Raw genomic sequence first — 14,499 nt, forward strand, 5'->3', positions numbered from 1 at the left:
AGAATATGTTGCTGCTTCTGCCTGCTGTTCTCAGGTCATATGGATGGAACATCAATTGCTGGACTACAGTTTGGACTTTCTTGATACTCCTATTTTTTGTGATAAAGATGCTGCGATTGCTATTGTTAAAAACCCAGTCCAACATTCTAAAACCAAGCACATAGATATTAAAATTCATTTTATTCATGATTGTTACGACTGGAAGCTAATTCATCTTGAGCAGGTCCACACTAATAATAATGTGGCGGACCTATTTACGAAACCGGTCGGAACAGCCAGATTCAATGTGCTTGTAGGGTTTCTTAAGATGTTACGTTTTGAAGACTGAGTATTTTTTAGGTTAAATTTTTACATAAATATTTTCAAGGTTAAGTTTGTACAAATTTAGTGGTGGAGAAAAATACAAAAATAGTGTGTGTGTGCTTAATTTAAAAAAAATGTTTTGTTTTGTTGCTTAAAATTACGTCGGTTACTCAAGTTCAACGGACATATCTCATATGTTTGGTCCTGTAATCAACTCTTGAATCACGGGATAGCCATTAACCTTAGAACTAAAAGTGACCGGGGCAACTGAACTTAAAAAAAATATCTATTTTGATTCCGTCACTGAAAATTATGTTGGTCACCTAGGTTTGAGGGACATACAGTAGAAACTCGATAAATTAATTCTCGATTATTTAATAAACTCTCTAAGATAATATTTTTTGCTGGTCCCCACTCGGAGATAGGGTGCTAAATTAATAATTCGCTAAAATTATAAGATAATACATTTTTGATAATTTCTTTAGACCCCATATAAAATATAAATTAATAATTCCTTAAATATAGCATATTACATGAATGATTTATGAAGGTTTCTTGAAAAATGACTCAATTGTCTTTTGTTTTTTGTTGAAATCAATTTCCCCTTGAATCTCGTCTCTAATTTTCCTTAGCATGGTAAGAACTTCTGCTGTTGTTTTCTCATAGCTCAACAAGAAATTGTTCAATGTGACTGCCGCTTTAATAGCTTCGTTTCGCGAAGGGGGCTCCACTGTAGAACTTTCATCATCTTCTTCATCGATATCATCTTTATTAATTCCAATAATGCTTTCAATAATTTCTTCATCAGCCAACAACTGTGCAACTACATTTTCTTCTGGGTGAGTCAGAACATATTCGACATTCATTGCATTGCGATAACCCAACTCTTTGATCAAATTCTGGAGTTCTTGAGTGCTTTCACCACCTTCATCTGAGTTCTCAAAAGTCATGTTATCTGTTGATCGAAGTTTACAATGACGAAAGCAGTTCGCAATTGTATTTGCACGAACATCCATAGTCCATGCTGAATTGCAAGATTCATTGCATCTAATACATTTATTTTTGCTGTATTTGGAACCCCTAATTCATAACCCTCCAAAAGACTTCTATAAAATCGACGACGATAATGCATCTTAAAAGCTCGTATGATCCCCGCGTCACATGGTTGAATTTTTGAAGTTATGTTTGGTGGCAAAAAAAATAATTCAACATTTCGTAATCCTTCACTAATTTTTGGATGAGCAGGGCAATTATCCACAATCAAGAGAATTTTTCTTCCAACCATTTTTTTATCAAGTTGGCGAATATATTCTTCAAATAACACACCAGTCATCCAAGCTCGTTTGTTAACACGGTACTCACAGTTCAGACTGTTCAAGTTTACATTCTTGAAGCACCTGGGTTTAGCATATTTCTCAATAATCCATAAAGGAAGTTTTTCCGAACCGTCCTCATTACAGCAAATAGCAACAGTTAGTCTTTCCTTGTCTTGTTTTTTCCCTTCAAGCTGCATTGTTGCAAGGGAATGATCCGGTTGAAGTCTAAAAAACAAACCTGTTTAAGATCAAAATATGTAAATAATTACATCACTAAAGTACAAAATATAAAATAAAATAATAAAAAAACAAACCTGTTTCATCCATATTAAGGATGTCTTTCATTTCAAACTGATCAACTTTAAGTGTTTGTAAACTAAGTATTCTACTCTAAATTAATAAAATATAAATTAATATATAAATTAATAATTAATAATTTTTCGATTAATTAATAACTCTTTTAATTAATAAATTTTGGTGGTCCCAAGTGTATTATTTTATAGAGTTTCTACTGTATATTCCTATATGTTTGGTCCTATCGTCTACTTGTAGATACATGGGATAGTCATTTACCTGAAAACTGATGGAGACTGGGGTGATTGAATTTAAAATTTTCTTTAGGGTTATCATCTGGGAAGTGATATTAATATTCAACAAATGCTTACTAGAAGCTTAAAAATATTTTCAGATGAAAATTGATCCAACCTTTGAGAAATGATAGATAAATTGATTACATGTGCCTAACGTGTGAAGTCATTAAGCTAAAAAGGCTTTTGATTAGTCATTGATGTGTATGGTAGCTTTCTTTGATAAGTAAAAGTTTGAAATGATATAAACTAAATTTGCTAAACTTTCTATGGAGAGTCATTTTGAAGATGTGTGCATGTCTCTAGGTATATCTCTCCGAATGATAGACAGAAAAGTAATTACCCAGTCATACACGAGTCCGTTAGTGATTTGATCGCAAAAAAAAATATATATATATTTTTTAATAATTTAAATTATTTTATATCATATTTTTATTAAGGCTTAAAGGGGCACCAGGGAACTACAGGGTTGGAGCATACAAGTAAGTCCTAAACACCCTGAATGTAAAGCTTGTAAGTCCGGATGGCATGTAAGTCCAACATTCAACCTTAAAGCCTAAAATTTATTTTTTATAGAGTAATTTTGATAAAGCACTAGGGGGTTGGAGTCAAATTGTGGTGATCTGGGAAAAGCTAAATACGCTTTGAGAAGAGATAAGGGGCATCATGGGTCCATAAGTGATATCCATATTAGCTTTATGCCTAATTGAACCTAATCATATCACTGGCGCAATGAAAGTTATACTAAGTTCCAAATACTTGCCATCAACCTTCTCACTATATCAAAATAACGCTGAAAATGGATCATTGTGAAAGTATCTTAATCAATATGATTTCATGTTCGGATCTTTTCTTAAAAAAGGGTTTAAACTGCTAAAATTTGATCCCAATACATGTTAAATACTTCGAAGGCTGGATAGATAAATTAATTTTGATTTTATTATATTTTATTTTTAATTTTTTTTATTATTTATTATTTATTTTTTTATCTTTGTTTTTACCTCATATTTACTCATATTAAAAGAAGTGTATTCAAGAAATCATTTTTCTATCGGGGTTCTTTTTCTAAGTGAGTGGATCTAGTTCTCGGGAAGGTTAGTTTGGTCCATTGGATTGCATAGTTCTCTGCCAGGTCATTTTGGCCCAGCGAATTTAGTCTTCTGAGTTCTTGACTCTCAGTAAATAATTCTCGGCCAGATGTTTTCGGTCAGTAAATGTTTTCGGCCAAGTTTGATGTGACCAGGTAGATTAAAAGGCACTCATTGCTACTTATAGATCATTCTTGAAACTCACAACTTCCATTATCTTCCAAAATCTTCGCTCATTATAACCATCAAACTCTTCATCTACCCGCCGCCATACATCCATTCTTGTCTTTTTTGTGCTTTTAAGTAGATTTCTTTGAAAGGTAAAGAAATCTTATTGAAGGGTTTTCGGTGATCTTTGGATCTATTTGATTCATTATTCGGAAGGTTTGTTTGTTTTCTATTGAAGTTACTGATCATTGGTTTAGTTGTTGATTGTAGTTACAGGTTTGGTCATCAATGGCATTTGGTGATGTGATGATGATGATGAATAGTGCTCTGAAGCTCTCGGCATGGACTAATTAGATTCTTTTGATCAATCAGATAGATCTTCGTTTTGAAGATGTTTTGATGCATTCTTGGTCATACCTTGACTGAGGACTCATTGGGTCTACCAAAGATACATCATGTTTGACTTTTCTGAGTCAATCGAGCCTAATACTCGCTGCTGTTTATAATAATCGAGGTCATGTTTATCCACTTCTTATGAGAAGTAGCATGACTAGTGCCGGATTATCGGCCAGGGCTATTATTACCGGAATAAAGGCCCTAAATAAGATACTCAACTTCTAAGTGTCTTTTTATAAGCCACAGTATATACGCTGAAAGGCAGAAGATGAAGATATGTATGCATGTTAAATGTTTCCGGTTGGCACTTTTGAAAAAGGCTGAAGTCAAGCAATAAACCAAGAGGGAGATTGTTTGGTCGTATTTTGTGGTTAATGCTTGTAGTTTTGGGCCTAGTTTTGAATAGTTTGGGCTTTTGATTTTAAACCGAGATCTGTTGATCTCAGTGGGCCTTTAGTTTGTTTGGGCTTAGATGGTAGAATATATATAGAACATATGTTAATGGTTTAGGGTGGTTCGTTCATTATCATTTTAATTTTCACCCTTGTAAGTTATTAAGCGCTTAGGCACTTGATGCATAATATACGTGTGTTTTGAAGCTTCTTTATTCTGTTTGGTGTGTTCTTGCTTGTTTTACACAGAATCAACTTAGTGGTTAGTTTCCACCTAACTGTTAAGTATATTGATATCAAATTGAAAGATCCATCACGGGACTTACAAACACCATTGTACACCATGCTTCGGTGACCCTATTCACATGGTTTCCAATTTAAGTCGTTCTACTTAGACACACGTGTGAGTTCACACATACAAGTGGTTAGGTGACCTTTATCCCACAAATATGGTAAACCCACCTCAAACTCACAAGTTTCCTCCAACATGGTTAGGTGACCTTTATCCCATATCGAGTTCCCAAGTGATTCGAGTGTTGTATAAAAGGATGGTGTTCGACTTATTTTATAAAAGGGATTTTCGTTTTCTAAATTCTAAGTTGGAAAACAATTTATGTACCTTTCATTTGCATGCATTCAAATGTATGGTACTTACTTGAAAAACCCATTTTTAAAGTTCCTATTAATAAAACCCATTTTATTGTGAAATCATTAGCCTTTAATAAAACCAATTTTATTACCTAACAATTTCTAAGGAACCAATTTTAAGCTAGTTGTTGATTTTAAGTTGTTAGCAAACCACATTGCAATAACACAAACAAAAGTAAATCAACCATGCAAGCACAAAACATACACAACCACAAGCTCATAACCGTAGCCTTCTAATGTTGACTACACTTGTTGACTGACGACAAGTGTGCCAAGAGGTCTCTCCTAAGGGACCCAAAAGGACATATGCTTGTGTCGGAGAACTCCCATTTGATCCCCATCCAAATGCTCCAAGTGTTCGCCCCCGCGTTGTGGTCTCCATCCACTTTATTTGGGCTTCCTTCCTTGCATCTTCTTTTACAAAAAAATATCCTAATACACTTTTCTAGTAAAAGAAATGCATCTAATCTACTTATTATTACAAACCAAATGAAATAAATAAATAGATTACACAACCCAAATAAAATATACAACCATATCGAATGAATATATAACACAACACAAACATTCAACCAAACACAAGGCCATGGCTAGGTTATGAACATCTATTACACATCCAAATATGCAATAACACAATGACCAAAATGGTTCCCCTATGACCCTAGAAATTTCGGACAAATCAAGACCAAACCGAAAGTTTCGGGTTTTGTCCAAACAACACAATCAATCATCCAAATGACTTGGTTTTTCAAGATTACCACATGCATGTAAAGTATAATCTTGAAAAACCATGGGGTAACCAAAACCCCTAAAATTTTCAGCCAAATGGTAAAACCCACCATAAACCTAAAAATGTTTGGGTCTAATGAAGCATGCATCCGTATAAGCGGCTCTTGATGCCATTGTTGGGTTGTAACAAGATTATCAAAGTCATAAAACCCCAATTTTATGAAAAACGCAGCGGATCTATGTTTTAAATCTTGTTAATTTGATATGTATAAAACCAATTTTACACATGCAAAACCGAATCCGGATCCATATACGAAATACATACTATCAAACACATGCATGTCACTATAAGTTCATGCATGTAAGACTACCTTTCAAGAGAATCAAATCCGGGTGAAGGAGAGGATGGTAGGAAGGCAAGAACTATAATGGGAAGGTCCTCAAGCTTGCATACCCCAAGCCTCCGACAATACACCTTGTTTAGCTAGGATTCACACTTGAAAATCACCTCATTGATGTTCCCTTTGCTTGGCCGAATTCAAGATAAAAGGGAGAGAAGGGAGAGTTATTTTCTTTTGTGTCTTGTGTTGTTATGAGAGAAAGTGAGAGTTGTTGTCTTTCAAAAGAGCACCTCCCAAGTACCCAATAGGAATGGTTGCATGTACCCACTAAGTTGAGTATTAATAATAAAATAATACAAGGGTAAGAGAGGGGGGGGGGGGCGTCCCCTTCCTTCTCTTTATTATTATTATTATTATTATTATTATTATTATTATTATTATTATTATTATTATTATTATTATTATAAACTTTCCATATATAACTTACATTGTGTTATATTACCTCCATTGTGTAATATAACTTACATTGTACTACATATAACTTGTATTGTGTCATATACACTTATATTGTGTTATACACCATGCTTTGTGTTATACACACATATATTGTGTCATACATAGTTATATTGTGTTATACACAATGCTTTGTGTTATACACAATGACACATTATAGGTAACATGCTTAATATATTGTTACTTAACTATCTTAATTAACAATATGAAATGCTTTCTCTTAAATTATAAATCATCCATATGATTTATTTATTTCACAAGTACATTATATTTAGAAACCCCTTTCCAAATAAATCAAGTGTTAATATTTATTTGTTATGATCAGATCATATATAAACAAATATTATTGGTGTTTGTCTAGCTTGTTATTGGGTATGACCCGACTTGGATCATGACGTACTAGCCACATCAATAATAATATGTGTCTTGGGTATACTGAGTCCAACACAGTCTTCATTCCCGATCCTAATACGATTACCGCTTCACTAGTTCGATTATCGTAATACCAACGATTGAACGTAGTGAACAGACTCTAAGGGAATATTTTCATTGGAACCCTCCTCATCGTCTTAGGTGGTTTTACTTGTAGAACCATCTTCCTCCAGTCTGTGCGTGGATCGATCTCGTCAATATACTTGTGAGTAGGCACCTGTGGCTTGAAGAACTTGAAGCCTCAACGAGCTTCAGGTTGAAGATGCTCATAAAACCAATTGGCCCATTGATCTTTACCCTGATTGATAAATGGTTGGTTGGCCAAGGTTCTCACATCCCAACGTGGCATGGATAACACATCGATAATATGCTTAAAATAATAAATGTCGTGTTCCCATTTAACCACGTATACCTTAAGCTCCGAATCGTAAGGCCATGTAACGATATTACCTTTCACCGATCTCGAGCTCTTGTACTTCTTCATCTGGTATGTTGATGTTCGAGTCTTCGCTTGTTTTATCTCTTTGCTTTTTTTGTCGCGAAGGGTCTCGATCATCTTGTTCATCTTCTTAACATTGTGACCGAACATACCATCCAAAGCACGTTTCCTTTTCTTCTCCTTCACTGTTTCAGCCCTTGTTTCTGCTTGATTATTCCAACGATCTCTTTCTTACCTTAGACATTCTTCTGCAGCGTCAAAGAGTTCAGTAGTGAAAAACAGAATACCAGAATCTGAGTTTTTCGTCGTATAAATATCCGGATACTCCTCTGTAATCACGTCTTCTACCTCTACTTCATCATAATCTGGCATATTCCCACGTGGAATACCAATATTAGCACTCGACTTAAATTCCACTTCCACATCAGCCGTCTTCCCCAATTCTTCTACTTCCTCCTCGTTCAAACCCAGAAGCGGAGAAATTTGTTCTTTTGTTAATGAGTGATCAATAAACTCGCCCTCTTCAATCTCATCAGGATTTACCATGTTCTCACAATCCCGTCCATACCGACAAATAGAATCATATTAGCCACGATCATATTGACCGGCTTGACATTAGTGTAATCTTTGTACGTTATAATCTGCAAATTGTTACTTCCACTACCATTTGCACTTGCCTCAGCCTGATTACCTATCGATGATGAAGTACCCGCCCAGTTTCTGATTACTTCCACTCGTATTATCCTTCGGATCTTAATCATCACTTTTCAACGTTTTCAACTCATCTTCTTTAGATGTCAGTTGTAGGATGATTTCGTCTTGCTTATTCAAGTTCTCCCCCTGAGCAGCAACAAGGGCCTTTAAGTCCTTGTTTTTCCTTCTGGATGAATTGAATATGACGATACATATTCCTCTGCTCAAGTCTCATCTGCTGTTGGAATACACGATCAACTGCCATTTGTGTTTGTTGCAAACGAATCAAGTTAAGCAGCTGAAACATTTGGGCTTGAGGTGACATCAGATTGAAATTCGGATGAACCGACTGCATTGGACCTTAAGGACGGTTAAATGACATAAAGGAATGCTTAGGTCTATGCATCACAGATGGACTAGCTGAAGCCATTTGTGCTTGTGGGCTCGGCATAGTAGCAAGTACAGCCTGTGGTATATCACCAAACCGTGGATCAGTCATAGTAGTAGTCATCAAGGTAATCGTAGGAGAAACAACCGGAGAAGTAGGCATAGGAATAGGAGTAGGAGATCTTGGAATCATAGGAGCCACTGACGCGTGAATAGAAACAGGTATCGGCGTTCTGATAGTAGGCATCGCCGGTTGACTCGGTATTTCAATCCTGGTACCACGTCGAACCCTCTACTTCTTCGGTTTCCCAGCCTTTTCGACCATAGACTTTTTACCCTTCCTTTTCCTCATCTCAGCACTCGAAAAACTTGTACTCGGTCCTTGACCACCATCATTTCCATCACCCGCACCACCGTCACCACCTTCACGCACAGAATCTGAATTATCGTGAGCCCAGAGATCATTAGGTGGGGCTTCATAATCAATATTGGCTAGATGACCAATCAAACTCTTGTACCGAGGACATTCATGTAACTTCTGACCAAGATAGGTACGAATACGCCTCATAGTATCAAGGTTCATATGATCGAGAACCATTAATTCATCTCTGTTTGTCGGGTCCTTAATCAAGTAAAGCTGTAGATTGTTGATAATCGACTGGATAAATCGAGGATACATTAAAATTCAATGCTGAGGTGTCGTGTAGTTCTCCTTTAAGTGAAAGAACACCATTTCCAAGAAGTTGAATGGTTTGTTAAGAACCTAAGCAACAAAGGCTGACTGCAACATGATACATAGCTTTCCGTCCCCCTAAGAAATGTATAAGTACATGTAGTAGATAATTATATTGCTCACACAGATATGCCTTGTTGTACATCAACATGTCCAAATCCCCATTATACCTTTTTCTACCAAACAACCCTCGAATCAACGTCCGATAAAACTCGCACCTATCATCCACCGTATCTCTAAAACCCAACATGACTCGTATAACAGGTACATCAATAACCACAGGCTTATCCTGAATCACCGCCTCAATATGATTCTCCCCCTCAATATAACGGGCCATATCCCAGAAAGCACGTATAATACTCTGGTATACAATCGTATCAGTAGAGATAGCTCGATAGATCCGAGATCATTTTAGGAAACTGATAATACCACCAAACATAGCACAACCGAAGAACTCGTCTTGTAAAAATGCATAGATGTTGGGCTTTTTATCCGAAGGTAACAACACTGGTTCGGCTTCTTGAACATCAGCATTAGCTTCCCGATTAGGTTGTTGCTCAGGTATGGGAGCAAGAACATTCTCTTTAGCCATATTGTTAAAAACGAATACATTAGTATTTAAATATTGAAGAAAAATATTTCTGATTGACAAATGAGATCACATTCGTCAAAATTTTCTGAACGAATCAAGTAGCTATTCGTTAAAATTTAACGAATCTGTTCATTCGTTATTTAAATGAATGAACAACTTACAACTTATTCGTTACCTTAATGAATGATCCAATCATTTGTTACTTTAACGAAAGACCAAGTTATTCGTTACATTAACGAATAACCCTATCATTCGTTACTTTAGCGAATGGATGTGTTATTTGTTAGATTAACGAATAAACCATGTCATTCGTTAATGTATAACAAATAATGCATTAAACCCTCAATTTTGACTTTAACGGTAAAAGTTAAAATAACCAAGAACATAAAGTGTCAAAATCGTTCAATCTGCAATTTACCCTTAACATACACACTATAAATCTGTCAATTAGATGTTATACTAGAATCGTTTATTAGTACAATCGTCTATTATCGCATCTTATTATCACCAACTAATAGATTAAGGGATTTCATATGTCAAGTAGGTTCCATCTTTGTAACGCCCGTTAATTCCGATTCCAAGAGTTAAAGCTTGTAAAGTATGTTTTATTCTCGGGATTTAACCGACGTTTCTCGAGAGCCTTTACATTATCCCGGTACGTTAAAATTATGTAACTTTTCATCCAAGTTGCCCTACACTTCATACTGGAGGGACTAGAGTGTAATTTATTTTATATCATAATAAAATATGAAATAATCCTAACCCTAATCATTCTAGCGGCCGATCGGAAGAGAGACACCCCCCCTGCTCGAAAATCTTCTGTCCAACCAAGTTTGATCCGTAAAAACTTCAATTCAATGTCGGTTTTATGATTCCCCATGTCTTTTACACCTTAATTGATCATATTAACGCGCTTATTGGTCGTTAAGGTTGAGTTTTGATGATAACAATTTGCTGAAAGATTCGTATACGTTTATTGTAGTGTCTGTAACGCGATAATGATCCATTTTTTTTGATCATTTATTCTTTGCATGATGCTCTACTTTGAGTATAGTTTCTAGAAAGGTATATTAGGTAATTTTTGGACAAGATTTGAATGGTTTTTATGAATTTATAAGATCGTGTTTCAAAACTGAAGCGGGATGATGGATTCTGGTCTATCTTCCCGACATCATAACTCTTTTTCAACAAGTCCAAATTAGTTGGTTTCACTTCTGGAAATTAATATTTTGAGTTAAGAATCAAACCCAATTGGAATCATTAAATTTGGTTTGGTAATGAATTTTATAAAAATAAAACCATTTTGTTGCGCACTGAAATAGCTGCACGTACCTTGCTGTGTTGGAGGAATTTTTATAATTTTTGTATCCAATAGAAAAATATAAGAAAAATATTTTTATAAACCTAAGACATTTATTAAAGTCTGATAAAAATTTAATAATTTATTTCAAAGGTTATCCTATGTAATTAATTGCATCTTCGCATGCTAAAATCTACACGTTTTACTCGTTATTGATCGATAAGTTCGGTTTAGGCTTAACCGGTGGATGTTCAATTGGTTCTTGTCGGGGCTGTTTGAAGTGAGTTTTTGCCCCCCAATCTTCCTAGGTATGTCCCGTATATCATACTTAAGTATTGTGTTCATTGGTATTCGTTAGATTGGTCAACTAGTTGTAGCTTGATTGTTAGGGTCGATTGACTAGAATTGTAGTTTGGCGCGTTTAACGCGAGGGTTGAAGTGATAAACGACCAATTCAGCTCGGGGACACTTGTTTTGATGTACGGGCTATTCAAAATTCATTTTTATAAGTCATGGGGCTGAATTGGTTGTCGGTTACTCCAACGGGTCGGTAGAACGCGCAATTTCGTTTATTGAGTAGTTGGTGCGTCGTACTTGCGAGTTACCGACCCATTTGACTCGTGTAGCGTCGTGTGGATTTGTTGGCTGTGATTTTATCATGTTGGGTCCACACGGGGTTGTGTTGAATGTTAATGGCCTAAACGACTCTTAAACGCGCATATTGGTATCACCTAGTGATTTATTAAATGTGATGACCTAACTGATGTATTTCCGTTTACAGTTTTAAAACCGTTGGAATGATTATTAAGACTTTTCTTACTTATTTAAAACTTGAACTCACTCAGCTTAAGCTGACTTTGTGTGCATGTTAGTGTGAGTTTCAGGTTAGGAAGAGGATGCCTTATCGCTTGGATGTGCACGGAGCTACTTGGATGGTGAAGGGCATATGGGATTTGAAGACTTTATTATTAAACATTTCCTTTTAAAATTTTTATTAAAGATAATTAAGTTGGTTTTGGGCAAAATTCCCGGATTTTGGGAACTTATTTTATTATTTACGTTTTCCGCTGAATTTTACTCTGAAATTGGTTGCTTAATGGAACGATTGATTTTTTTTTAGTTTGAATATTTTATAAGTGTTTTGTATGATTACCAACTGTGAGGTTCCCGAGGTTCGGGGCCTTACAATCTTAAAAACTAATCAATTAACCATTCAATACAGGACCAAACCGGGTGAAACTGGTATGGATGAACTTGCCTTTACCTGTAGATTCACAAACGATCAGTCAAATTGAGTAACATCAAGGTTTTGATTTCTGGAAAATTTTGCAATAGTTTCTCTTTGTTATTGCAATAAAATAGTGAAGACGAATGGGTCTTTGTTCGTCGTCTAGGGATTATAAACCCTCAGCAATAATTGCACGAAACCCTAGGCGATTCGTTAATTCAAAATAACGAATGAGACTATTCGTAAACTTTTTAACCCTTAGCTATTTGTTAAAAAACATACGAATAAACCCTTAGCTATTTGTTAAAAAAACATACGAATAACTATCATTCGTTAACTTTTTAACGAATAAGTTAGTCATTCGTTAATTTTTTAAACGAATACAATAAATTAAATCACCATTCGTTAACACAGTGCATAAAATGAACACATTCGTTATTTGCAAGCGGAAGCGAATGTGCATTCTTATTGAATGAGTTTCATACGGTTAGGAATCTTTAACGAATGTCATGTCATTCGTTATACGGTTATAACGAATAAGCAATACCCCTTAACGAATGAAATCAATTTCATTAAAAAACAATTAAATAATCACTTTTAATCCAATTAGGGTTACAAGTGATAATACTTTAATATTATTTACGCTAACCGACCAAACTTTAATCGGAAATCATTAAATTAAGTGGATATACTTTAAAATCAATACGTTAAGAGCGGATTAACTTAAAATGTGAGGAAAAATCTTTTTGATTTTATCTTTGAATAGTTCGCTCGCGTCGGTAAATCAAAAAGAAAGAAACAAAATATTTTTGATTTTTTTTCCAAATTTATATCAACACACACTAAAAATCTTTTTGGTATTTTTCATTTTTCAACAAAAATAACAAAAATGAAATAGGAAAATGTAAAACAATTAATGTAAAGACAATTAAAGGAGTACATATTTTTGTGAGTTCGAGCAGAGAAATCATATTGACTTATTCTTATCTAAGCAACACTTCAATTTCAATCTTGTTATACATGTAATCCAACGATGATTGCAGATATAATTGTCCTCTTAAACTTTACACAGACTTGTCGGAAACTTTACTATATGTTTTAAGGTTCAATTAAGCACGAATCTTATGTGGGAGCCCTGCCTATCAGACATAACTTTTTCTATCTCTTATACAGTGAAATTTTCACATGTACTTTTTTCTTTTGATTCCAAGATCTGATTAACTGTGACTCATGCAAAAATATCAATCAATCAATCATACCTAGTTTTCCCACAAACATGCAAAAATAAAGAAAGTAAAAATAAAGTAGAACGTTAAAATTTTCCCTTAAGATCGGTATTACTATACGTAGATAAGGTTCCATTTTAACAAAATAAGAAAGTAAAAATAAGTTGAAGTTTATAAAGTCTTAATGATCAATTTAGATAATCCAACATTATCGCGCGGAAGAAAGTCCAAGACTTTATACGAAACACCAAGAAAAATAAAGCAAAATATTAAAATATTAATCTCCTAGGTCGGATAGTCTTATCACGCAGGAGAGGATCCAATATTTGAACAAAAAATAAAGAAAAAATAAAGTTGAATTTCTTTACAAAATAAAAAGACAAATAAGCTGAATTTATTTGCAAAATCTATGCATGCACACACAGTAATACCACTAGATTGCAAAATCAGGTTGGATAGTCTATTTGCAAAAATCTATTTACAAAATCAGGTCGGATAGTCTTATCGCGCAGGATAGGATCCAATATTTAAACTTTCGAATTTCAAATTAGATATAGAATTAAGCATCAAGATGTAATACCACTAGATTCGGTGATCGTTATGTTTATATCTTATTAGTTCCTACATAGTCTGTCAAGCCTATCTTTTCATATCATATTGCTGGTCTTACGGCACTTTTCAATCTAATTTATTCATGTGCTAGATCCGACACGTCAATTGTACTATCATTTTCCCTTTTTGCTTCAAAAACTCATTTTGAGGAGCAACTTTTCAATGTTTTTGGATTTTTGATATTTGCATGTTTTTGGATTTTAAATTTTTTCTATACAAACTAAATCATAATATTTTTGAATTTTCTATTTTCATCCCCCCCCACCCCCCCTAAAAAACATACAAATGAAAAGAAAACATGAGAAAAAAAATAAAATGATAAAAAAGTAAATGATTTAACCGAGAAATTGAACTTCAGTTAACCTTTAAAATCCGT

General features: G+C 34.6%; 1 pseudogene; it reads right to left on the bottom strand.

The window, feature by feature from the left end:
• Positions 1-845: 845 nt before the first annotated feature.
• On the bottom strand, positions 846-7,898 carry LOC143602842 (CENP-B homolog protein 2-like; annotated as a pseudogene).
• Positions 7,899-14,499: the final 6,601 nt, after the last annotated feature.

The sequence above is a fragment of the Bidens hawaiensis genome, unplaced genomic scaffold (assembly GCF_021521415.1).
Source record: "Bidens hawaiensis isolate Kalapana, Puna unplaced genomic scaffold, B.hawaiensis_p1.1 tig00059913_1, whole genome shotgun sequence".
NCBI lineage: Eukaryota > Viridiplantae > Streptophyta > Magnoliopsida > Asterales > Asteraceae > Bidens > Bidens hawaiensis.